The sequence below is a fragment of the Heptranchias perlo genome, chromosome 28 (assembly GCF_035084215.1).
Source record: "Heptranchias perlo isolate sHepPer1 chromosome 28, sHepPer1.hap1, whole genome shotgun sequence".
In the NCBI taxonomy this organism is placed as follows: Eukaryota; Metazoa; Chordata; class Chondrichthyes; order Hexanchiformes; family Hexanchidae; genus Heptranchias; species Heptranchias perlo.
In genome coordinates, this window is record NC_090352.1 from 3,080,410 (window position 1) to 3,107,848 (window position 27,439).

Below are 27,439 nucleotides of genomic sequence, written 5' to 3' on the forward strand. Positions count from 1 at the left end.
CCGGCTCCTGCTACAGTTCAGCTCAGTGGCATTAACTCTCCCCCCACCACAGAACGCGGGGACTGGCTGGTGCGCTGGGAACATTCGGGAGTCAGGGGGAGGGGAGTGTAAGTTGGGGGGGGGGGGGGAAGAGAGGGAGACTGGGGATGGGGGTGTCGGGGATGAGGGGGTCGGAGGAGAGAGGGAGGATGGAGGTTGGGGTGACAGAGGGAGATCAGGCATTGTGAGTTGGGTGAGAGAGGGAGACTGGGGAATGGGGTGGGGGTAGGGCCCAGCATTTCCTGCAGAGCTGGGATCAGCAGCAAGGTGGGGAGTGGGAGCAGCACTGAGGGAGGAGCAGCCAGTAAAGGGGGCGAGTGAAACCTGGGGACTTTACTGTGGGTAAACAGTGAAAGATTGTTTCCACTGGTGGGCAAACGGGGAACAAAGGGACGGAAACCAAAGGGGAAGAGAGGAGGAAGGTTCTTGAACTGAGGGCTATTAGACCATGAGATGCTTCACCACATGTGGCTATTGAGGGAGAGACTAAACATCATTTAAAAGGGAAGGGGATAATGTTCTAAAAGGAGGATTTTAAAAGGATCTGGGGGGAATGGAGAGAGGGCCAGCACTGAAGGTCGAATGGCCTCCCCCTGTTCTGTAATGTCTATAATTCTATGAAAACTCTCCTTTATTGAGACTGAGCCCAGGGAGTGGTTTAGAAAAGTTGTCACTGAGCTGAGTTTAGGACGATGTGCCCTGTGAGCAGTGCCCCAAGCACTGAGCCCACTGCCCTTTGTGCGATCCCTCGGTGTGGTTCAGGTCGGTCTGTAACGACCGGTGTTGATGTGTGAAGTCCAAGTACAGACCGGCTCTGACTGAGGCTCTCACCATCACACGGAACCAGAGTCCAAACCAGAGTCCAAGGAGATAGAGAGAGATCGGGCCTGTTAAAGGGGGCATTGAGTGGGGAGCCTGACCCCACCTTGTGCAGTGCAGGGGGTTCTGGCTGTAGTTTCAGGGCGAATATCAGCGGGTTATAGGATTACTACTAGTTACAGGTAGGATATCGGAGCATTACACCAATTACTACTAGTTACTTATAAACTAACCATGAGTTATTGTGTTACTGTTGGTTATGAGGGGATTCTGAGTGTTACCAATATTACTATTAGTTATTGGTGCAATTTCAGTGAGTAACCATGAGGGCAATACGTACATAACCAAACCTCCAGGAATGCCTCCAACCAGAGTTGGCAACCCTATAGATGTACTGGCCTCCGAACATTTGCTGGATCCCTGTCAGGCTGCTGATGCAGGACCTCCCAATGTAGGGAGTTCTCACCCTCGGCCCACTCTTGCCCCCCCCCCCGCCCTCGCCTCTCACCCCCTATTCTCACACCCTCGCCCTCACCCACCGCCTGCCCCTCCCACCCTCAACCCCACCCTCGCCCCCGCCCTCGGCCCCCACTCTCACCCCTCACCCTCATCCCCAACTCTCGCCCTGCCAACCTCACCCCCCACCCTCGCCCTTGCCCTGCCCCCACCCTCCTCCCAGCCCTTGCCCCTGCCCTCACCCACTGCCCTCACCCACTGCCCTCACCCACTGCCCTCACCCACTGCCCTCACCCCCTACTCTCACCCCTCACCCTTGCCCCTGCCCTTGGCCCTATCCTGTCGGTTGAGCAATCTATTTTAACAGAAGATAACAAATGACAGAGTAACACGTCCCTGATGAAGAATGCCCTCTAATCCTGTGCATTTACTGGTTATGGATCCTCTGCAAGTTTTCAGCTGCGCTCTTGCTGGGATTCGTTTACCAGTCAAATCAGAGGAGTCAAATTTCCCCCACTCCAGGGAGGCACCATTCACCGAACGCAGGAAATTTGAATCTGCCGATAACTCCCTCACTGCACATACATGTGGGACAGATGTGTAGTGTGTCTCAGTCCTGTTCACCAGTGTTTAGCACTGACACACCACGAGAGTCCTGGAATATTGCTCTGCATTTAGATATTTCTTGGAAATAACATCTCCAATATTCTAAATTCTCTTTTGCTGAATCAACTGTTTGCAATATGTTCGGTCCACATGTGGATATTTCTGGGCAGTTAGTCATTCTGTTGAAAGGGCTGTGACCAGACAATGACATTTTACAAGTAAACCGAAACTCGCTAATGCTGCAAACCTGAAAGTTCTGGAAATGCTCACTTCTTTGTTTTCTTGGGGACTATCCAAACAAAAGGGGCTTTCTAATCTGTAACCCCCCCCCCCATATATCTGTAACTTCCTCCAGCCCTACAAACCCTCCCTCCTGATCTCTCTACTCCATGACTCTGGCCTCTTGTGGATTCCCCTCTCCCTTTGCCGTGCCTACAGCCAGCTAGGCCCCACGCTCTGGAGTTCCGTCCTTAAACCTCTCCACTCTCTCTCCTCTTTTAAGATCCTTCTTAAAACCCAGCTCTTTGACCAGGTTTTTGATTACCCCATCCTAACATCTCCTTCCTAGGCTCAGCGCCCAATTTTTCCTTCCTTCTGAGAAGCGCTTCAGGATGTTAAAAGCGCTATATAAATGCAAGTCATTGTTGTTGTCAGTTGTATAAAAGGGGATGTCCAGCCTGACAGTGCTAGTTCTGGTGAAGGGAAGTCCTTGAACATTGACCTTTGCTCCTTGCAATCATTGTTCAATGTCGAAATCAAGACTCATTGTGCCAACTCCTACTCTAAGGGCCAAGACCTCAACACAATGCATCTCCGTTCCTTCCTTCTAAAATTACTGGGCTTTTCAAACCCAACATTAACGTCATCTAGTCACTACTAGCTAATTCATCTTACCTTCTTTTTCACCTTTGCTTGTGCCCTTGGTCTTTTACCCTAATTTGTCAATTATAAAACTATACTGATTAACCTGCTGAGCATTTCCAGCATTTACTTTCACTTCTAATTTGCCTATTTCAAATGGCTGATTTGCTTTTTGCCTTTAATACCAGTTTTGACCAATGCTGTCCCTTTCACTGGTCAGCCTTCATTGGGCATGTGTGAAAGCTGGCAAGGGTTTTCTGTGCATGGGTTTAGGCTGAATTTAACATCGCCCATACATATTCAATCCAGTAAACGAACAGGCCTGGAGTTTCACTCGCTTGAGCCATTTCTCCAGCTGCTGCACCAATCTTCCACCAAAGTTACAGCGGGAGATCAAGGAAACAGCAACCTGCATTTATACAGTGCCTTTAAAACATCCCAAGGTGCTTCGCAGGAGCGTAATTAGCCAAAAATTATCACTGAGCCAAAGAAGGAGATATTAGGAGGGTTAGCCAAAAGCTTGGTCACGGAGGCAGGTTTTAACAAGGGTCTCCATAATATCGGCCGTCTCCGCCCCTGCTTCAGCCCAACTGCTACTGAACCCTCATCCATGCTTTTACCCCTGGACTGGACTATTCCACTCTCCTGGCCGGCCCCCCATCTTCCCCCCTCGGTAAACTTGAGCTCATCCAAAACTCTGCTGCCCGTATCCTAACTCGCACCAAGTCCCGTTCACCCATCACCCCTGTGCTCGCTGACCTACATTGGCTCCCGGTCCAGCAACGCCCCGATTTTAAAATTCTCATTGTGTTCAAATCCCTCCATGGCCCTCGCCCCCTCCCTATCTCTGTAACCCCCTCCAGATCTACAACCCTCCGAGATCTCTGCGCTCCTCCAATTCTGGCCTCTTGCGTATCCCCGATTTCCATCGCTCCACCATTGGTGGCCGTGCCTTCAGCTGCCGAGGCCCTAAACTCTGGAATTCCCTCCCTAAACCTCTCCGCCTCACTCTCCTCCTTTAAGACACTCCTTAAAAACCGACAACTTTAACTGTCCTAATGTCTCTTTCTCTGTCTGGGTGTCAACTTTTCGTTTGCTGACGCTCCTGTGAAGCGCCTGGGGACGTTTTACTGAAAAAGGCGCTATATAAATGCAAATTGTTGCTGATGAAACTGTCAATATGGACCGCCTACTGCCAATTTGGGATAAATATTAACAATATACAATTCCGACCACTGCTCCTTTAATTCCCCTCTTTTTAAATAAAAATGTCAGTTGTAAAATCAAACACTTTACACACGGCCTGGGTCTAAAAAGAACCCTTGAATGGGGAGAATCATGAAACGATTTGTCTGACGGTCACTAGGACCCGGCGGAGCCCCGTGTCCCCGGCGGCTCACTGCCTGGTATCGGTCCGCGGGGAGCCCGCAGCCGGCTCGGGTGGGGAGCGGAGCGGGAGCGGGAGCCGAGTCCGGGGGCAGAGGGAGCGGAGCCAGCGGCAGGAGCTGGGGCGGCTCGGGAGGAGGGCGAGGAATGTGAGCGCGGAGCCGGAGCGGGACGGCGGCGGCAGCAGAGAGTGATCGGCGGCGGGAGAGGGAGCAGCGAGAGCGGGCAGAGGAGCGAGGTGCAGCCCGGGGTCCGCAATCATCCCGGGTCAGCGAGAAACTGACATCCATCAGCTGGGGAAACTGACAGCCGTGACAGTGAGTCCAATAACAGAAATCAGCTACAGTGAGTCCAATAACAGAAATCAGCTACAGTGTGTCTAATAACAGAAATCAGTTACAGTGTGTCTAATAACAGAAATCAGCTACAGTGAGTCTAATAACAGAAATCAGCGACTGTGTGACAAATAACAGAAATCAGCTACAGTGAGTCTAATAACAGAAATCAGCTACAGTGAGTCTAATAACAGAAATCAGTTACAGTGTGTCTAATAACAGAAATCAGTTACAATGTGTCTAATAACAGAAATCAGCTACAGTGTGTCTAATAACAGAAATCAGTTACAGTGTGTCTAATAACAGAAATCAGTTACAGTGTGTCTAATAACAGAAATCAGTTACAGTGTGTCCAATAACAGAAATCAGCTACAGTGTGTCTAACAACAGAAATCAGTTACAATGTGTCTAATAACAGAAATCAGCTACAGTGTGTCTAATAACAGAAATCAGTTACAGTGTGTCTAATAACAGAAATCAGTTACAGTGTGTCTAATAACAGAAATCAGTTACAGTGTGTCCAATAACAGAAATCAGCTACAGTGTGTCTAACAACAGAAATCAGAGACAGTGTGTCTAATAACAGAAATCAGTTACAATGTGTCTAATAACAGAAATCAGCTACAGTGAGTCTAATAACAGAAATCAGCTACAGTGAGTCTAATAACAGAAATCAGTTACAGTGTGTCTAATAACAGAAATCAGCTACAGTGTGTCTAATAACAGAAATCAGCTACAGTGTGTCTAATAACAGAAATCAGTTACAATGTGTCTAATAACAGAAATCAGCTACAGTGTGTCTAATAACAGAAATCAGTTACAGTGTGTCTAATAACAGAAATCAGTTACAGTGTGTCTAATAACAGAAATCAGTTACAGTGTGTCCAATAACAGAAATCAGCTACAGTGTGTCTAATAACAGAAATCAGAGACAGTGTGTCTAATAACAGAAATCAGCTACAGTGTGTCCAATAACAGAAATCAGTTACAATGTGTCTAATAACAGAAATCAGAGACAGTGTGTCTAATAACAGAAATCAGTTACAATGTGTCTAATAAGATAAATCAGTTACAGTGTGTCTAATAACAGAAACCAGTTACAATGTCTCTAACAAGAGAAATCAGCTACAGTGTGTCTAATAAGAGAAATCAGCTACAGTGTGTCAAATAACAGAAATCAGTTACAATGTGTCTAATAAGAGAAATCAGCTACAGTGAGTCAAATAACAGAAATCAGTGACAATGTGTCTAATAACAGAAATCAGCTACAGTGTGTCTAATAACAGAAATCAGCTACAGTGTGTCTAATAACAGAAATCAGCTCTCGTGTGTATAATAACAGAAATCAGCTCGAGTGTGTCTAATAACAGAAATCAGCTGCAGTGTGTCTAATAACAGAAATCAGCTCGAGTGTGTCTAATAACAGAAATCAGCTACAGTGTGTCTAATAACAGAAACCAGTTACAGTGTGTCTAACAACAGAAACCAGCTACAGTGTGTCCAATAACAGAAATCAGCTACAGTGTGTCTAATAACAGAAACCAGCTACAGTGTGTCTAATAACAGAAATCAGCTACAGTGTGTCCAATAACAGAAATCAGCTACAGTGTGTCTAATAACAGAAACCAGTTACAGTGTGTCTAATAACAGAAACCAGCTACAGTGTGTCTAATAACAGAAATCAGCTACAGTGTGTCCAATAACAGAAATCAGCTACAGTGTGTCTAATAACAGAAACCAGTTACAGTGTGTCTAATAACAGAAATCAGCTACAGTGTGTCTAATAACAGAAATCAGCTACAGTGTGTCTAATAACAGAAATCAGCTCTAGTGTGTATAATAACAGAAATCAGCTCGAGTGTGTCTAATAACAGAAATCAGCTGCAGTGTGTCTAATAACAGAAATCAGCTCGAGTGTGTCTAATAACAGAAATCAGCTACAGTGTGTCTAAGAACAGAAACCAGCTACAGTGTGTCTAATAACAGAAATCAGCTACAGTGTGTCCAATAACAGAAATCAGCTACAGTGTGTCTAATAACAGAAACCAGTTACAGTGTGTCTAATAACAGAAATCAGCTACAGTGTGTCTAATAACAGAAATCAGCTACAGTGTGTCTAATAACAGAAATCAGCTACAGTGTGTCTAATAACAGAAATCAGTTACAGTGTGTCTAATAACAGAAATCAGCTACAGTGTGTCTAATAACAGAAATCAGCTACAGTGTGTCCAATAACAGAAATCAGCTACAGTGTGTCTAATAACAGAAACCAGTTACAGTGTGTCTAATAGCACAAATCAGCTACAGTGTGTCTAATAACAGAAATCAGCTACAGTGTGTCCAATAACAGAAATCAGCTACTGTGTGTCAAATAACAGAAATCAGTTACAGTGTGTCTAATAACAGAAATCAGCTCTAGTGTGTATAATAACAGAAATCAGCTACAGTGTGTCTAATAACAGAAATCAGCTACAGTGTGTCTAATAACAGAAATCAGCTACAGTGTGTCTAATAACAGAAATCAGCTACAGTGTGTCCAATAACAGAAATCAGCTACAGTGTGTCCAATAACAGAAATCAGCTACAGTGTGTCTAATAACAGAAACCAGTTACAGTGTGTCTAATAACAGAAATCAGCTACAGTGTGTCTAATAACAGAAATCAGCTACAGTGTGTCTAATAACAGAAATTAGTTACAATGTGTCCAATAAGAGAAATCAGCTACAGTGTGTCTAATAAGAGAAATCAGCTACAGTGTGTCTAATAAGAGAAATCAGCTACTGTGTGTCAAATAGCAGAAATCAGTTACATTGTGTCTAATAAGAGAAATCAGTTACAGTGTGTCTAATAACAGAAACCAGTTACAGTGTGTCCAATAACAGAAATCAATTACAGTGTGTCTAATAAGAGAAATCAGCTACAGTGTGTCAAATAACAGAAATCAGTTACAATGTGTCTAATAAGAGAAATCAGCTGCAGTGAGTCAAATAACAGAAATCAGTTACAGTGTGTCTCATAACAGAAATCAGCTCCAGTGTGTCTAATAACAGAAATCAGCTACAGTGTGTCAAATAAGAGAAATCAGTTACAGTGTGTCTAATAAGAGAAATCAGTTACAGTGTGTCTAATAAGAGAAATCAGTTACAGTGTGTCTAATAAGAGAAATCAGTTACAGTGTGTCTAATAAGAGAAATCAGTTACAGTGTGTCTCATAAGAGAAATCAGTTACAGTGTGTCTAATAAGAGAAATCAGTTACAATGTGTCTAATAAGAGAAATCAGTTACAGTGTGTCTAATAAGAGAAATCAGTTACAGTGAGTCTAATAAGAGAAATCAGTTACAGTGTGTCTAATAAGAGAAATCAGTTACAGTGTGTCTAATAAGAGAAATCAGTTACAGTGTGTCTAATAAGAGAAATCAGTTACAGTGTGTCTAATAAGAGAAATCAGTTACAATGTGTCTAATAAGAGAAATCAGTTACAGTGTGTCTAATAAGAGAAATCAGTTACAGTGTGTCAAATAAGAGAAATCAGTTACAGTGTGTCTAATAAGAGAAATCAGTTACAGTGTGTCTAATAACAGCAATCAGTTACAGTGTGTCTAATAACAGAAATCAGCTACAGTGTGTCTAATAACAGAAATCAGCTACAATGTGTCGAATAACAGAAATCAGTTACAGTGTGTCTAATAACAGAAATCAGCTACAATGTGTCGAATAACAGAAATCAGTTACAGTGAGTCTAATAACAGAAATCAGTTACAGTGTGTCTAATAACAGAAATCAGTTACAGTGTGTCAAATAACAGAAATCAGTTACAGTGTGTCTAATAAGAGAAATCAGTTACAGTGTGTCTAATAACAGAAATCAGCTACAATGTGTCGAATAACAGAAATCAGTTACAGTGTGTCTAATAACAGAAATCAGCTACAGTGTGTCTAATAACAGAAATCAGCTACAGTGTGTCTAATAACAGAAATCAGTTACAGTGTGTCTAATATCAGAAATCAGTTACAGTGTGTCAAATAACAGAAATCAGTTACAGTGTGTCTAATAACAGAAACCAGTTACAATGTGTCTAACAAGAGAAATCAGCTACAGTGTGTCTAATTACAGAAATCAGCTACAGTGTGTCTAATAACAGAAATCAGTTATAGTGTGTCTAATAACAGAAATCAGTTACAGTGTGTCTAATAACAGAAATCAGCTACTGTGTGTCAAATAACAGAAATCAGCTCTAGTGTGTATAATAACAGAAATCAGCACGAGTGTGTCTAATAACAGAAATCAGCTGCAGTGTGTCTAATAACAGAAATCAGCTACAATGTGTCGAATAACAGAAATCAGTTACAGTGTGTCTAATAACAGAAATCTGTTACAGTGTGTCTAATAACAGAAATCAGCTACAGTGTGTCTAATAACAGAAACCAGTTACAGTGTGTCTAATAACACAAATCAGCTACAGTGTGTCTAATAACAGAAATCAGCTACAGTGTGTCCAATAACAGAAATCAGCGACTGTGTGTCAAATAACAGAAATCAGTTACAGTGTGTCTAATAACAGAAATCAGTTCTAGTGTGTATAATAACAGAAATCAGCGACAGTGTGTCTAATAACAGAAATCAGCTACAGTGTGTCTAATAACAGAAATCAGCTACTGTGTGTCTAATAACAGAAATCAGTTACAGTGTGTCTAATAACAGAAATTAGTTACAATGTGTCCAATAAGAGAAATCAGCTACAGTGTGTCTAATAAGAGAAATCAGCTACAGTGTGTCTAATAAGAGAAATCAGCTACTGTGTGTCAAATAACAGAAATCAGTTACATTGTGTCTAATAAGAGAAATCAGTTGCAGTGTGTCTAATAACAGAAACCAGTTACAATGTGTCTAACAAGAGAAATCAGCTACAGTGTGTCCAATAACAGAAATCAATTACAGTGTGTCTAATAAGAGAAATCAATTACAGTGTGTCTAATAACATAAATCAGCTACAGTGTGTCGATTAACAGAAATCAGTTACAGTGTGTTTAATAAGAGATATCAGCTACAATGTGTCTAATAACAGAAATCAGTTACAGTGTGTCTAATAACAGAAATCATCTACAGTGTGTCTAATAAGAGAAATCAGTTACAGTGTGTCAAATAACAGAAATCAGTTACAGTGTGTCTAATAACAGAAATCAGTTACAGTGTGTCTAATAACAGAAATCAGCTACAATGTGTCGAATAACAGAAATCAGTTACAGTGTGTCTAATAACAGAAATCAGTTACAGTGTGTCTAATAACAGAAATCAGCTACAGTGTGTCTAATAACAGAAATCAGCTACAATGTGTCGAATAACAGAAATCAGTTACAGTGTGTCTAATAACAGAAATCAGCAACAATGTGTCGAATAACAGAAATCAGTTACAGTGTGTCTAATAACAGAAATCAGTTACAGTGTGTCAAATAACAGAAATCAGTTACAGTGTGTCTAATAACAGAAATCAGTTACAGTGTGTCAAATAACAGAAATCAGTTACAGTGTGTCTAATAACAGAAATCAGTTACAGTGTGTCTAATAACAGAAATCAGTTACAGTGTGTCAAATAACAGAAATCAGTTACAGTGTGTCTAATAACAGAAATCAGTTACAGTGTGTCTAATAACAGAAATCAGCTACAATGTGTCGAATAACAGAAATCAGTTACAGTGTGTCTAATAACAGAAATCAGTTACAGTGTGTCTAATAACAGAAATCAGCTACAGTGTGTCTAATAACAGAAATGAGCTACAATGTGTCGAATAACAGAAATCAGTTACAGTGTGTCTAATAACAGAAATCAGCTCTAGTGTATATAATAACAGAAATCAGTTACAGTGTGTCTAATAACAGAAATCAGCTCTAGTGTATATAATAACAGAAATCAGCTCGAGTGTGTCTAATAACAGAAATCAGCTCTAGTGTATATAATAACAGAAATCAGCTACAGTGTGTCTAATAACAGAAATCAGCTACAGTGTGTCTAAAAACAGAAATCAGCTACAGTGTGTCCAATAACAGAAATCAGCGACAGTGTGTCTAAAAACAGAAATCAGCTACAGTGTGTCTAACAACAGAAATCAGCCACTGTGTGTCAAATAACAGAAATCAGTTACAGTGTGTCTAATAACAGAAATCAGCTCTAGTGTGTATAATAACAGAAATCAGCTCGAGTGTGTCTAATAACAGAAATCAGCTACAGTGTGTCTAATAACAGAAATCAGCTACAGTGTGTCTAAAAACAGAAATCAGCTACAGTGTGTCTAATAACAGAAATCAGCTACAGTGTGTCAAATAACAGAAATCAGCTACAGTGTGTCTAATAACAGAAATCAGTTACAATGTGTCCAATAAGAGAAATCAGCTACAGTGTGTCTAATAAGAGAAATGAGCTACAATGTGTCTAATAAGAGAAATCAGTTACAGTGTGTCTAATAACAGAAATCAGCTCTAGTGTGTATAATAACAGAAATCAGCTCGAGTGTGTCTAATAACAGAAATCAGTTACAGTGTGTCTAATAACAGAAATCAGCTACAGTGTGTCTAATAACAGAAATCAGCTACAGTGTGTCTAATAACAGAAATCAGCTACAGTGTGTCTAATAACAGAAATCAGCTACAGTGTGTCTAAAAGCAGAAATCAGTTACAGTGTGTCCAATAACAGAAATCAGCTACTGTGTGTCAAATAACAGAAATCAGTTACAGTGTGTCTAATAACAGAAATCAGCTCCAGTGTGTCTAATAACAGAAATCAATTACAGTGTGTCTAATAAGAGAAATCAGCTACAGTGTGTCAAATAACAGAAATCAGTTACAGTGTGTCTAATAAGAGAAATCAGCTCCAGTGTGTCTAATAACAGAAATCAATTACAGTGTGTCTAATAAGAGAAATCAGCTGCAGTGTGTCAAATAACAGAAATCAGTTACAATGTGTCCAATAAGAGAAATCAGCTACAGTGAGTCAAATAACAGAAATCAGTTACAGTGTGTCTAATAACAGAAATCAGCTACAGTGTGTCTAATAACAGAAATCAGTTACAGTGTGTCTAATAACAGAAATCAGCTACAGTGTGTCCCATAACAGAAATCAGCTACTGTGTGTCAAATAACAGAAATCAGCTCTAGTGTGTATAATAACAGAAATCAGCTCGAGTGTGTATAATAACAGAAATCAGCTGCAGTGTGTCTAATAACAGAAATCAGCTCGAGTGTGTCTCATAACAGAAATCAGCTACAGTGTGTCTAATAACAGAAACCAGCTACAGTGTGTCTAATAACAGAAATCAGCTACAGTGTGTCCAATAACAGAAATCAGCTACAGTGTGTCTAATAACAGAAACCAGTTACAGTGTGTCTAATAACAGAAATCAGCTACAGTGTGTCTAATAACAGAAATCAGCTACAGTGTGTCTAATAACAGAAATCAGCTACAGTGTGTCTAATAACAGAAATCAGTTACAGTGTGTCTAATAACAGAAATCAGCTACAGTGTGTCTAATAACAGAAATCAGCTACAGTGTGTCTAATAACAGAAACCAGTTACAGTGTGTCTAATAACACAAATCAGCTACAGTGTGTCTAATAACAGAAATCAGCTACAGTGTGTCCAATAACAGAAATCAGCTACTGTGTGTAAAATAACAGAAATCAGTTACAGTGTGTCTAATAACAGAAATCAGCTCTCGTGTGTATAATAACAGAAATCAGCTACAGTGTGTCTAATAACAGAAATCAGCTACTGTGTGTCTAATAACAAAAATCAGCTACAGTGTGTCTAATAACAGAAATCAGTTACAGTGTGTCTAATAACAGAAATCAGCTACAGTGTGTCTAATAACAGAAATCAGCTACAGTGTGTCTAATAACAGAAACCAGTTACAGTGTGTCTAATAACACAAATCAGCTACAGTGTGTCTAATAACAGAAATCAGCTACAGTGTGTCCAATAACAGAAATCAGCTACTGTGTGTAAAATAACAGAAATCAGTTACAGTGTGTCTAATAACAGAAATCAGCTCTCGTGTGTATAATAACAGAAATCAGCTACAGTGTGTCTAATAACAGAAATCAGCTACTGTGTGTCTAATAACAAAAATCAGCTACAGTGTGTCTAATAACAGAAATTAGTTACAATGTGTCCAATAAGAGAAATCAGCTACAGTGTGTCTAATAAGAGAAATCAGCTACAGTGTGTCTAATAAGAGAAATCAGTTACAGTGTGTCTAATAACAGAAACCAGTTACAATGTGTCTAACAAGAGAAATCAGCTACAGTGTGTCCAATAACAGAAATCAATTACAGTGTGTCTAATAAGAGAAATAAGCTACAGTGTGTCAAATAACAGAAATCAGTTACAATGTGTCTAATAAGAGAAATCAGCTGCAGTGAGTCAAATAACAGAAATCAGTTGCAGTGTGTCTCATAACAGAAATCAGCTACAGTGTGTCTAATAAGAGAAATCAGCTACAGTGTTTCTAATAAGAGAAATCAGTTACAGTGTGTCTAATAAGAGAAATCAGTTACAGTGTGTCAAATAAGAGTAATCAGTTACAGTGTGTCTAATAAGAGAAATCAGCTACAGTGTGTCTAATAACAGCAATCAGTTACAGTGTGTCTAATAACATAAATCAGCTACAGTGTGTCTAATAACAGAAATCAGTTACAGTGTGTTTAATAAGAGATATCAGCTACAATGTGTCTAATAACAGAAATCAGTTACAGTGTGTCTAATAACAGAAATCATCTACAGTGTGTCTAATAAGAGAAATCAGTTACAGTGTGTCAAATAACAGAAATCAGTTACAGTGTGTCTAATGACAGAAATCAGTTACAGTGTGTCTAATAACAGAAATCAGCTACAATGTGTCTAATAACAGAAATCAGTTACAGTGTGTCTAATAACAGAAATCAGTTACAGTGTGTCTAATAACAGAAATCAGCTACAGTGTGTCTAACAACAGAAATCAGCGACAATGTGTCGAATAACAGAAATCAGTTACAGTGTGTCTAATAACAGAAATCAGCTGCAATGTGTCGAATAACAGAAATCAGTTACAGTGAGTCTAATAACAGAAATCAGTTACAGTGTGTCTAATAACAGAAATCAGTTACAGTGTGTCAAATAACAGAAATCAGTTACAGTGTGTCTAATAACAGAAATCAGTTACAGTGTGTCTAATAACAGAAATCAGCTACAATGTGTCGAATAACAGAAATTAGTTACAGTGTGTCTAATAACAGAAATCAGTTACAGTGTGTCTAATAACAGAAATCAGCTACAGTGTGTCTAATAACAGAAATCAGCTACAATGTGTCGAACAACAGAAATCAGTTACAGTGTGTCTAATAACAGAAATCAGTTACAGTGTGTCTAATAACAGAAATCAGTTATAGTGTGTCTAATATCAGAAATCAGTTACAGTGTGTCAAATAACAGAAATCAGTTGCAGTGTGTCTAATAACAGAAACCAGTTACAATGTGTCTAATAAGAGAAATCAGCTACAGTGTGTCTAATAACAGAAATCAGCTACAGTGTGTCTAATAACAGAAATCAGCTACAGTGTGTCTAAAAACAGAAATCAGCTACAGTGTGTCTAATAACAGAAATCAGCTACAGTGTGTCAAATAAGAGAAATCAGCTACAGTGTGTCTAATAAGAGAAATCAGTTACAGTGTGTCTAATAAGAGAAATCAGCTACAGTGTGTCTAATAAGAGAAATCAGTTACAGTGTGTTTAATAACAGAAATCAGCTACAGTGTGTCTAATAACAGAAATCAGCTACAGTGTGTCTAAAAACAGAAATCAGCTACAGTGTGTCAAATAACATAAATCAGTTACAATGGGCCCGATTTTACCAGGGGTGCGGGTTGGCAGCGGGTGGTCGGGCGGGCTCGAGGAAAACGCGCCGGCCAAATTGAGTGCGTTGCGCACGCGATCGCGGGATGATTGATGTGATTAGCCGGCAGTTACGGGTTCCGCGCTTCTCAGCTGCGTGCCGGCGGCCTGCGCATGCGCATTGACGTCTGAGCGATGGTTGCGCTCTATTTAAAGGGGCAGTCCACCAAAGCCCCTCCAGCCACAAACTACACTCCATCAAGGATGGAGGAGCACAGGGGTAAGGCTGCTCCCCGTTTCACGGACCACGCCCTCCAGGTGCTGCTGGACGGGGTCCGCATGAGGGGGGAGACGCTGTTCCCCACGGATGGAAGGAGGTGCCCTGCCAGCGCCACCAAGAGGGCATGGGAGGAGGTGGCCGCGGAGGTCACAAGCAGGGGAAACACCACCCGCACTTGGATTCAGTGCCGCAAGAGATTCAATGACCTCACCAGGTCCGGAAAAGTGAGTACACTAACGCATTCTGCATCACTCCGTCTTCCACATCACCTCAAACACCTCACAACCCGATCTCCACTGACAGTACTGCGCTCCCGCACCAATCCTCACAGCCACCCAACTATCATCCTCACAGTGCCTGCACGTACCCACCGTCCCTGTCCCCACTCGACCACTACCACACAGCCCAATGCCCATAAAATGGGATGGCCATGTGGCACACGCATCCTCCCATCCATCTGGCACACGTTCAACCCAATCACACCAATGCTTGAAGCGTCTCACATTGTAATCATCACTCAATAACGTTTTTGTGTTTTGCCCTCACAGGAGAAGAGGGCCAGGAACGCACGCGATAGGGCATGCACCGGAGGGGGCCCGCCACACGAGATGGCCCTGACAGACGCCGAGGTCGAGGCACTGGAGATCAGCCGCACGCTGCATTGCCTGTCGCTGGCGGATGGCGAGTCTGGTTCTGGCGAAACGGCCAGTAAGGGAAAGCTGGCACTCATCACTCATGATCGTGAATGATCGTAGCATCACATGGCATATGCCGCACCGCCACATTTGGTCACATGCCTGATATTTCCCTCTGTTCTCTTCCAGGACCGTCTGCGATCGACGTCTCGGTTGAGGGCGATTCCTCAGAGGACATGCCCGTCTCTGAGGGTGCATCGTCACACATGAGCCTTGCATCCACCAGCGCAGATATACACACCTCGGTGGGTCCCCCCCCTCAGCTAGTTGGGATTGCACATGGTGAGTCACCGCGCACACATGAGCATGAGCAGACCCTGGTGGCAGGGTCAGCCGCGGAGGGTCCGCGTCGGTGGGAGCACTCTTCTCCAGGCTTTGCTCAGCCGGACCCAGATGCTGAACCCAGGGGGCCACCTGTCAAAAGGAGAGTTGTCGAGGGGCACCAGAACATTGCTGAGGTACTGGGAGAGGTGCCACGCGCACTCTCCACAATCGCACGGAGGATGGAGGAGTCCAACTCCTGCATGAGGGGAATGGTGGCACAGGTGCAGGAGGGTATCGCCGAGATAGTGTCGCAGGGACGTGAAGGCATCTCTGAGATAGTGTCGCGGGTAGGTGTGGGAACGTCTGCGGTGGAGGACAGGCTAGCCTCCCTCGAGCGTCACGCACAGCTCACCAATGAGTCCATCCAGGCCCTCACAACGGCTGTTCGGATTCAGGGTGAACAACATTCTGCCGCCATCAACAGGTTGACAGATACATTGGAGGTGGCCTTGCAAGGTCTCACCCACGTCATCCAAACTGCCGTCCAGCAGGGTGGAAGGGGTGATGTGGGCCTTGGCCATGAGAGGGAAGATGGTGAACGGGGAAATGGAAGTGTGGACGCTACTCAAGGCGCCCCCAAGTCTCACCCGTTGCCCCCCTCTCAACCAGTGCCCGCAATAGTCCATCCTCTCCAGGTGGCCGAGTCTGCCCCTGCACAGGTGCAGGAGGAGCAGTCTGTGGAGGTGCCCTCACGGGCACCGAAACCCAGGGGGCGTCGGCCCAAAGCATCTACCCGGTCAGGGCACGAACAGGAGCAACCTGCCACCACCTCTGCTGGAGCCACAGGGGTAGCACCACGTAGGGGGTCCCGAAAACGAACGCCTAAAGTTCCGTGAGCACACAGGGATTGCACCAGGGTGTTTGTCGTTTTTTTTAAATTTTCTACTCTTTGAATGTCACCACAAAATAAACTCACTTTTTCTCACCAATGCTGCCACCTCTTGTCCATAATTCTGCGGCTTGTGCAATATGTCCCTTCCGTGCGCCTCATCATGACGACGACCACCCCGTCCCACCCATTGAGCATAATCCAGTGGGTGCAGGTGTACAGGCACCACTCTTCTGTGGAGGGAGCCTGTATGGACCCTCGTCTGTGCACGTTATGACATGTGAACGCCTCACACAGTGTGATGTTAGGAGAACCGTTGGCATATGAGTGCCTCCCTGGCCTGACGAGCACGCAGGTGAGCCGGTGTTCGGCGCATGGGTCGTTCCTCCTCCTCTCCCTCTTCCTCCTCCTCCTCTTCCTCCTCCACCTCCTCCTCATTGTCGTCCTCAATGTGGGTGGCGGGTGTGCATGGGGCCTCCTCCAGCGGCACCCCTCTCTGTAGTGCCATGTTATGCAGGGCACAGCAGACAACTATAATTCGTCCCACTCTGAATGGCGTGTATTGGAGCGCTCCCCCGGAACGATCAAGGCACCTGAAGCGCATCTTGAGCAGCCCTATAGCCTGCTCAATTGTAGACCTGGTAGCAATGTGGCTGTCATTATACCGACGCTGTGGCTCGGTAATGGGGTTCCTCAGAGGTGTCATAAGCCACGTGTGCAGGGGATATCCCTTGTCGCCGAGGAGCCAGCCGTTGCCGGCGTTGGGTGCGTGGAAGAGGGGCGGGACGGTGGACTCCCTGAGGACGAAGGCATCGTGGCAGCTGCCAGGGTATCTGGCGCACACGTGTAGGAATCTCTGGCGGTGGTCACAAATGAGCTGGGCGTTCATGGAGTGATACCCTTTCCTGTTGATAAACAGCCCTGGCTCATGTGGAGGTGCCCGTATTGCTATGTGGGTGCAATCGATTACACCCTGCACCCGTGGGAAGCCAGCCACAGCATGGAATCCAACCGCCCTCTCCGTCTGGCTGCGCTCATCCATGGCGAAGTTGATGTAGGTCGAGGCCCTGCGGAACAACCCATCGGTGACTTGCCTTATGCACTTGTGTGCAGACGACTGACAGACCCCGGTGATGTCCCCCGTGGCACCCTGGAAGGATCCGGAGGCGAAGAAGTTGAGGGCAGTGGTGACTTTGACGGCGACGGGTAAGAAGATGCTGCTTGGTCCATCCGGGAGCAGCTCGTCATTGAGGAGGCTGCAGATGTCGGCGACTACCTGGCGAGTGACTCTGAGCCTCCGTATGCACTGCTGCTCAGAGAGGTCCATGAAGCTGAGCCTCGGTCTGTAGACCCTGTGCGGAGGGTAGTGCCTCCTGCGACGCATCTCTCTCTGCGGATGCCCTCCATCCTGCTGTGCAGGTGGATGTGCCGCAGCACCGTGTTGTGGGGATGCATGTCTCTGAGGCGGACGGCGTGGACTGCGAGGCTGCTGAGGCTGGTCATCCTGTTCGTCCTCCGAGGATGTCAACGCAGCACCCATCTGGCAGGTTTAGGTTTGCGGGGTTGTGCACGCTAGAAAAGTGTGTCCTCGCACAGGGGTTGGACTTCCACGCCGGTGAATCTTCTTGCTTGGAGGAGGGTGGTGGAGGGCAGGCGTTGCCCAATGTTACGGAGTGTCCTCCTGCATTGGTGAAGGCTCTCCCCACCCCCCACCTGTGGAATGCACCTTGGCAGCTGCCACAGGCTGCTGGCTGCAACACGTCCGTTGAGAGTGTGAGTGTTTCCCCCAGTATGGGAAACAGTCTCATTTCACTGTAAAATCCGACACCTGTTAAATAAACAGCTCAATCAGGTCATTTAATGACCTGAAATACCAAGATAAATACACTCAAGTGGAACCCCGCTGGCTTTAATTGCCTGCGGGATTCCCACCAGCGGGGCCAACGCACGCACCCCCGCACGTCAGCGCGCAACCCGGAAGTGGGCGGGATCGAGGCGCGATCCGGTCCCGCTCCTCGAAACCGGGATTTTAGAGGCCCCCCGCCGAGAACGCACCCGGAACCGGGTGCTAAAATCGGGCCCAATGTGTCTAACAAGAGAAATCAGCTACAGTGTGTCCAATAACAGAAATCAATTACAGTGTGTCTAATAAGAGAAATCAGCTACAGTGTGTCTAATAAGAGAAATCAGCTGCAGTGAGTCAAATAACAGAAATCAGTTGCAGTGTGTCTAATAAGAGAAATCAGTTACAGTGTGTCAAATAAGAGAAATCAGTTACAGTGTGTCTAATAACAGCAATCAGTTACAGTGTGTCTAATAACATAAATCAGCTACAGTGTGTCTAATAACAGAAATCAGTTACAGTGTGTTTAATAAGAGATATCAGCTACAATGTGTCGAATAACAGAAATCAATTACAGTGTGTCTAATAACAGAAATCATCTACAGTGTGTCGAATAAGAGAAATCAGTTACAGTGTGTCAAATAACAGAAATCAGTTACAGTGTGTCTAATGACAGAAATCAGTTACAGTGTGTCTAATAACAGAAATCAGCTACAATGTGTCGAATAACAGAAATCAGTTACAGTGTGTCTAATAACAGAAATCAGTTACAGTGTGTCTAATAACAGAAATCAGCTACAGTGTGTCTAATAACAGAAATCAGCGACAATGTGTCGAATAACAGAAATCAGTTACAGTGTGTCTAATAACAGAAATCAGCTACAATGTGTCGAATAACAGAAATCAGTTACAGTGAGTCTAATAACAGAAATCAGTTACAGTGTGTCTAATAACAGAAATCAGTTACAGTGTGTCAAATAACAGAAATCAGTTACAGTGTGTCTAATAACAGAAATCAGTTACAGTGTGTCTAATAACAGAAATCAGCTACAATGTGTCGAATAACAGAAATTAGTTACAGTGTGTCTAATAACAGAAATCAGTTACAGTATGTCTAATAACAGAAATCAGCTACAGTGTGTCTAATAACAGAAATCAGCTACAATGTGTCGAACAACAGAAATCAGTTACAGTGTGTCTAATAACAGAAATCAGTTATAGTGTGTCTAATAACAGAAATCAGTTATAGTGTGTCTAATATCAGAAATCAGTTACAGTGTGTCAAATAACAGAAATCAGTTACAGTGTGTCTAATAACAGAAACCAGTTACAATGTGTCTAATAAGAGAAATCAGCTACAGTGTGTCTAATAACAGAAATCAGCTACAGTGTGTCTAATAACAGAAATCAGCTACAGTGTGTCTAAAAACAGAAATCAGCTACAGTGTGTCTAATAACAGAAATCAGCTACAGTGTGTCAAATAAGAGAAATCAGCTACAGTGTGTCTAATAAGAGAAATCAGTTACAGTGTGTCTAATAAGAGAAATCAGCTACAGTGTGTCAAATAACATAAATCAGTTACAATGTGTCTAATAAGAGAAATCAGCTACAGTGAGTCAAATAACAGAAATCAGCTACAGTGAGTCAAATAACAGAAATCAGTTACAGTGTGTCTAATAACAGAAATCAGCTGCAGTGTGTCTAATAAGAGAAATCAGCTACAGTGTGTTTAATAACAGAAATCAGCTACAGTGTGTCTAATAACAGAAATCAGCTACAGTGTGTCTAATAACAGAAATCAGCTACAGTGTGTCTAATAACAGCAATCAGTTACAGTGTGTCTAATAACATAAATCAGCTACAGTGTGTCTAATAACAGAAATCAGTTACAGTGTGTTTAATAAGAGATATCAGCTACAATGTGTCTAATAACAGAAATCTGTTACAGTGTGTCTAATAACAGAAATCATCTACAGTGTGTCTAATAAGAGAAATCAGTTACAGTGTGTCAAATAACAGAAATCAGTTACAGTGTGTCTAATAACAGAAATCAGTTACAGTGTGTCTAATAACAGAAATCAGCTACAATGTGTCGAATAACAGAAATCAGTTACAGTGTGTCTAATAACAGAAATCAGTTACAGTGTGTCTAATAACAGAAATCAGCTACAGTGTGTCCAATAAGAGAAATCAGCTACAGTGTGTCTAATAAGAGAAATGAGCTACAATGTGTCTAATAAGAGAAATCAGTTACAGTGTGTCTAATAACAGAAATCAGTTACAGTGTGTCTAATAACAGAAATCAGCTCCAGTGTGTATAATAACAGAAATCAGCTCGAGTGTGTCTAATAACAGAAATAAGCTACAGTGTGTCTAATAAGAGAAATCAGCTACTGTGTGTCAAATAACAGAAATCAGTTACAATGTGTCTAATAAGAGAAATCAGCTACTGTGTGTCAAATAACAGAAATCAGCTACAATGTGTCTAATAACAGAAATCAGCTACAGTGTGTCTAATAAGAGAAATCAGCTACAATGTGTCTAATAACAGAAATCAGCTACAGTGAGTCTAATAACTGAAATCAGCTACAGTGTGTCTAATAACAGAAATCAGTTACAGTGTGTCCAATAAGAGAAATCAGCTACAATGTGTCTAATAACAGAAATCAGTTACAGTGTGTCTAATAACAGAAATCAGCTACAGTGTGTCTAATAAGACAAATCAGTTGCAGTGTGTCTAATAACAGAAATCAGTTACAGTGTGTCTAATAAGAGAAATCAGTTACAGTGTGTTTAATAACAGAAATCAGCTACAGTGTGTCCAATAACAGAAATCAGCTGCAGTGTGTCTAATAACAGAAATCAATTCCAGTGTGTCTAATAACAGAAATCAGCTACAGTGTGTCCAATAACAGAAATCAGCTACTGTGTGTCAAATAACAGAAATCAGTTACAGTGTGTCTAATAACAGAAATCAGCTCTAGTGTGTATAATAACAGAAATCAGCTCGAGTGTGTCTAATAACAGAAATCAGCTACAGTGTGTCTAATAACAGAAATCAGCTACAGTGTGCCTAATAACAGAAATCAGCTACAGTGTGTCTAATAACAGAAATCAGCTACAGTGTGTCTAATAACAGAAATCAGCTACAGTGTGTCTAAAAACAGAAATCAGCTACAGTGTGTCTAATAACAGAAATTAGTTACAATGTGTCCAATAAGAGAAATCAGCTACAGTGTGTCTAATAACAGAAATCAGCTACAGTGTGTCAAATAACAGAAATCAGCTACAGTGTGTCTAATAAGAGAAATGAGCTACAATGTGTCTAATAAGAGAAATCAGTTACAGTGTGTCTAATAACAGAAATCAGTTACAGTGTGTCTAATAACAGAAATCAGCTCGAGCGTGTCTAATAACAGAAATCAGCTACAGTGTGTCTAATAAGAGAAATCAGCTACTGTGTGTCAAATAACAGAAATCAGTTACAATGTGTCTAATAAGAGAAATCAGTTACAGTGTGTCTAATAACAGAAACCAGTTACAATGTGTCTAATAAGAGAAATCAGCTACAATGTGTCCAATAACAGAAATCAGCTACAGTGAGTCTAATAACAGAAATCAGCTACAGTGTGTCTAATAACAGAAATCAGTTACAGTGTGTCCAATAAGAGAAATCAGCTACAATGTGTCTAATAACAGAAATCAGTTACAGTGTGTCTAATAACAGAAATCAGCTACAGTGTGTCTAATAAGACAAATCAGTTGCAGTGTGTCTAATAACAGAAATCAGTTACAGTGTGTCTAATAAGAGAAATCAGTTACAGTGTGTCAAATAACAGAAATCAGTTACAGTGTGTCTAATAAGAGAAATCAGCTACAATGTATCTAATAACAGAAATCAGCTTCAGTGAGTCTAATAACAGAAATCAGCTACAGTGTGTCGAATAAGAGAAATCAGCGACTGTGTGACAAATAACAGAAATCAGTTACAGTGTGTCTAATAACAGAAATCAGCTACAGTGTGTCTAATAACAGAAATCAGTTACAGTGTGTCTAATAACAGAAATCAGTTATAGTGTGTCTAATAACAGAAATCAGTTACAGTGAGTCAAATAACAGAAATCAGTTACAGTGTGTCTAATAACAGAAATCAGTTACAGTGTGTCTAATAAGAGAAATCAGCTACAGTGAGTCTAATAACAGAAATCAGCTACAGTGTGTCTAATAAGAGAAATCAGTTACAGTGTGTCTAATAACAGAAATCAGCTACAGTGTGTCTAATAACAGAAATCAGTTACAGTGTGTCTAATAACAGAAATCAGCTACAGTGTGTCTAATAACAGAAATCAGCTACAGTGTGTCCAATAACAGAAATCAGTTACAATGTGTCTAATAACAGCAATCAGCTACAATGTGTCTAATAACAGAAATCAGCTACAATGTGTCTCATAACAGAAATCAGTTACAGTGTGTCTAATAACAGAAATCAGCTACAGTGTGTCTAACAACAGAAATCAGTTACAATGTCTCTAATAACAGAAATCAGCTACAGTGTGTCTAATAACAGAAATCAGCTGCAGTGTATCTGATAACAGAAATCAGTTACAGTGTATCTGATAACAGAAATCAGCTACAGTGTGTTTAATAACAGAAATCAGCTACAATGTGTCTCATAACAGAAATCAGTTACAGTGTGTCTAATAACAGAAATCAGCTACAGTGTGTCTAACAACAGAAATCAGTTACAATGTCTCTAATAACAGAAATCAGCTACAGTGTGTCTAATAACAGAAATCAGCTGCAGTGTATCTGATAACAGAAATCAGTTACAGTGTATCTGATAACAGAAATCAGCTACAGTGTGTTTAATAACAGAAATCAGCTGCAGCGTGTCTGATAACAGAAATCAGCAACAATGTGTCTAATAAGAGAAATCAGCTACAGTGTATCTGATAACAGAAATCAGTTACAGTGTGTCTGATAACAGAAATCAGCAACAATGGGCTCGATGTTACCAGGCCTGCGGGTTTCCGGGGGGTTGGGTTTTGGGAGCGTGGTCAACACGCTCGGAGAAATTAGTGGGTTTCCCGCGCGATCGTAGCAGGCAACACACTAATAGGAATCAATTACCTGATCCTCCGGGGTCCGCGGCGCTGGCCTGCGCGTCGGGCGTGCTGCGCATGCGCAGTACGATCTGTCAGCTGGAGGCTCTCTAGTTAAAGGGGCAGTCCTCCACTGACAGATGCTGCAACCAATGGAACAAATTGCAGCATGGAGCAGCCCAGGGGGAAGGCTGCTCCCAGTTTAATGATGCCTCACCCCAGGTATCATCAGATGGGGTGAGGAGGAGGGGGAGGACACAGATCTTCCCCCCGGCGGGCGGGAGGAAGCGGCCTGCCTCTGCCACCAAGAAGGCCTGCCTCGAGGTGGCAGAGGGGGTCACCTGCGCCACCAACATATGGCCCACCTGCATACAGTGCAGGAGGCGCAGCAATGACCGCAGTAGGTCCGCCACAGTGAGAACACGAAGTCTTTCCCCTACACTCCGTCTGCCACAACACTGCCCCCACCCCACATCTCCTTCGGCACCGCCAACACTAGTGTGTCACATCACCCTTCATACCCACTCAAACCCCATCCTCATCTTACCTCCACCTACTCACCTCGCCAGTACTCATCCTGCCACTAACACGCAACCCAATCCTCATACAATCTCATGGCTCCATCCCATACTCACCCTCTCGTGCATCTCCCTCACGGCCAGCCTCACTCAACCTGCCACCACCTGTGCTGCAGCCACTGGGCATGCATCACATATGTGCGGTAGGCAGCGTAAGGCAAACATGTCGTGAGCATGAAGAGGGTGCACAAGGGTGTCTGAGGGTTTGTCATGGGTGTTACCTCTATTGAATTTCAGAGCAACAAACAGCACACATTATATTGACATCACCACTGCCATGTCTCCGCGAATCCTGTCCGTTGTGTCCAATAATGCCCGCTCCTGGGTATTACTATGAGGACCCACCACTGATGCCACCCATCGTGTTACTGCAGAGTAGGTACAGGTGTATTTGCAGGGCTCTTCCGCGCAGACGACTGAGAGTCATCGGCGGTGTAGCCGGCTGCACCCTGGAAGGATGCGGAGGGGAAGGTGTGGAGGGCAGTGGTGACTTTGACAGCGACAGGTAGGCAGTTGGTGCTGGGGACAGCCAGGAGCAGCTCGGCATGAAAGAGCCTGCAGATCTCCACGACTACATGTCGAGCGAATCTGCGCCTCCCTGTGCACTGCTGCTCGGAGAGGTCCGGGGAGCTGCGCCTCGGTCTGTGGACCCTGTGGCGAGGGTAGTGCCCTCTGCGATGCGTCTCTCTCTGCGGTAGCCCTCCCTCCTGCTGTGCAGGTGGGCGTGCAACAACACCGTGTGGGGGGGCTCCACGTCTCTGCGGCGGACGGCGTGGACTGCGAGGCTGCTGGGGCTGGTCATGCTGTTCGTCCTCCGAGGGTGTCCATGCACCACCCATCTGGCAGGTGTTGGTCTGAGGGGTTGTGCAGGGTAGGTGGGTGGTTCCTCGGACTGGGGCTGCGGTTTCGTGTCGGTCTGTCCTCTGGCTTGGCGGGGTGTGGTGGAGGGCAGGGGTTGCCCAATGTGATGCGGTGGCCTCCTGCGTGGGTGAAGGCTCTCCCCCGTGGAGTGCACCTTGGCACCTGCCACAGGCTGCTGGCTGCAACACGCCTGGTTGAGGAGGGACTGTTTCCCCCAGTGTGTGAAACTCACTGCCTTGAACCTAAAATCCCACACTTCCTCTTTTGACAGCTGCTTCAGATCATTAAATGACCTCAACAAGCAAGGTAAGTACACTCAAGTGGAACCCCGCTGGCTTTAATTGCCTGCGGGATTCCCACCAGCGGGGCTTGCGCGCGCAGCCCCGCACGTCAGCGCGGTACCCGGAAGTGGCCGGGATTTCGTCGCGATCCAGTCACGTGACCGGATATCGGGATTTTCGGGGCCCCCCCGCTGGAAACCCGCCGGAAACCCGCCGCCAAAATCGAGCCCAATGTGTCTAATAAGAGAAATCAGCTAGAGTGTGTCCAACAACAGAAATCAGTTACAGTGTGTCGAATAATAGAAATCAGCGACAGTGTGTCTAATAACAGAAATCAGCTACAGTGTGTCGAATAAGAGAAACCAGTTACAGTGTGTCTAATAACAGAAATCAGCTACAGTGTGTCGAATAAGAGAAACCAGTTACAGTGTGTCTAATAACAGAAACCAGTTACAGTGTGTCTAATAACAGAAATCAGCTACAGTGTGTCTGATAACAGAAATCAGCTACAGTGTGTCTAATAAGAGAAACCAGTTACAGTGTGTCTAATAACAGAAATCAGCTTCAGTGTGTCTGATAACAGAAATCAGTTACAGTGTGTCTAATAACAGAAATCAGCTACAATGTGTCTAATAACAGAAATCAGTTACAGTGTGTCTAATAACAGAAATCAGCTACAATGTGTCTAATAACAGAAATCAGTTACAGTGTGTCTAATAACAGAAATCAGCTACAGTGTGTCTAATAACAGAAATCAGCTACAGTGTGTCTAATAACAGAAATCAGCTACAGTGTGTCTAATAACAGAAATCAGCTACAGTGTGTCTAATAACAGAAATCAGCTACAGTGTGTATAATAACAGAAATCAGCTACAGTGAGTCTAATAACAGAAATCAGCTACAATTTGTCTAATAACAGAAATCAGCTACAGTGTGTCTAATAACAGAAATCAGCTACAGTGAGTCTAATAACAGAAATCAGCTACAATTTGTCTAATAACAGAAATCAGCTACAGTGGGCTCGATTTTAGCGTCGGGTTTCCTGCGGCTTTCCATCGGGGGGGCCCCGAAAATCCCGATATTTGGTCACGTGACCGGATCGCGTCACGATTACGACCACTTCCGGGTTCCCCGACGACGTGCGGGGCTGCGTGCGTGGCCCCCGCTGGTGGGAATCCCGCAGGCAATTAAAGCCAGCGGGGTTCCACTTGAGAGTACTTACCTTGCTTGTTGAGGTCATTTAATGAGCTGAATCAGCTGTCAAAAGAGGAAGTGTGGGATTTTACCTTCATTGCAGAGTGTTTCACACACTGGGGGAAAAAGTCTCCCTCCAACCAGGCGTGTTGCAGCCAGCAGCCTGTGGCAGGCGACAAGGTGCACTCCACGGGGGAGAGCCCTCACCCACGCAGGAGGCCACCGCGTCACATAGGGCAACCCCTGCCCTCCACCAACCCCCGCCAAGCCAGAGGACAGACCGACATGAAACTGCAGCCCCAGTCCGGGGAACCACCCACCTACCCTGCACAACCCCTCAGACCAACACCTGCCAGATGGGTGGTGCGTGGACACCCTCGGAGGACGAACAGCATGACCAGCCCCAGCAGCCTCGCAGTCCACGCCGTCCGCCGCAGCGACGTGGAGCCCCCCAACACGGTGTTGTTGCACGCCCACCTGCACAGCAGGAGGGAGGGCTACCGCAGAGAGAGACGCATCGCAGAGGGCACTACCCTCGCCACAGGGTCCACAGACCGAGGCGCAGCTCCCCGGACCTCTCCGAGCAGCAGTGCACAGGGAGGCGCAGATTCGCTCGACATGTAGTCGTGGAGATCTGCAGGCTCTTTCATGCCGAACTGCTCCTGGCTGTCCCCAGCACCAACTGCCTACCTGTCACTGTCAAAGTCACCACTGCCCTCCACAACCTCTCCTCCGCATCCTTCCAGGGTGCAGACGGGTACACCGCCGATGTCTCTCAGTCGTCTGCGCGGAAGAGCCCTGCAAATACACCTGCACCTACTCTGCAGTAACACGATGGGTGGCATCGGTGGTGGGTCCTCATAGTGATACCCAGGAGCGGGCATTATTGGACACAATGGACAGGATTCGCGGAGACATGGCAGTGGTGGTGCCAATATAATGTGTGATGTTTGTTGCTCTGAAATTCAATATAGGTAACACCCATGGCAAACCCTCAAACACCCTTGTGCACCCTCTTCATGCTCACGACACGTTTGCCTTACGCTGCCTTCTGCACATATGTGATGCATGCCCTGTGGCTGCAGCA

The 27,439-nt window shown here is 44.1% G+C and overlaps 1 protein-coding gene across 3 annotated transcripts in view; it reads left to right on the forward strand.

Moving 5' to 3' along the window:
• Nucleotides 1–4,244: 4,244 nt before the first annotated feature.
• Nucleotides 4,245–27,439, forward strand: part of camkk1a (calcium/calmodulin-dependent protein kinase kinase 1, alpha a) — a 242,381-nt gene continuing 219,186 nt past the window's right edge. For 2 of the 3 annotated variants that reach the window (XM_068007925.1, XM_068007923.1), the window contains exon 1: nucleotides 4,245–4,484. The gene's annotated coding sequence lies outside the window, so the exon portion shown is untranslated. Of the gene's footprint in view, nucleotides 4,513–27,439 lie in introns of all 3 variants that reach the window. The other variant, XM_068007926.1, reaches the window with a different exon arrangement.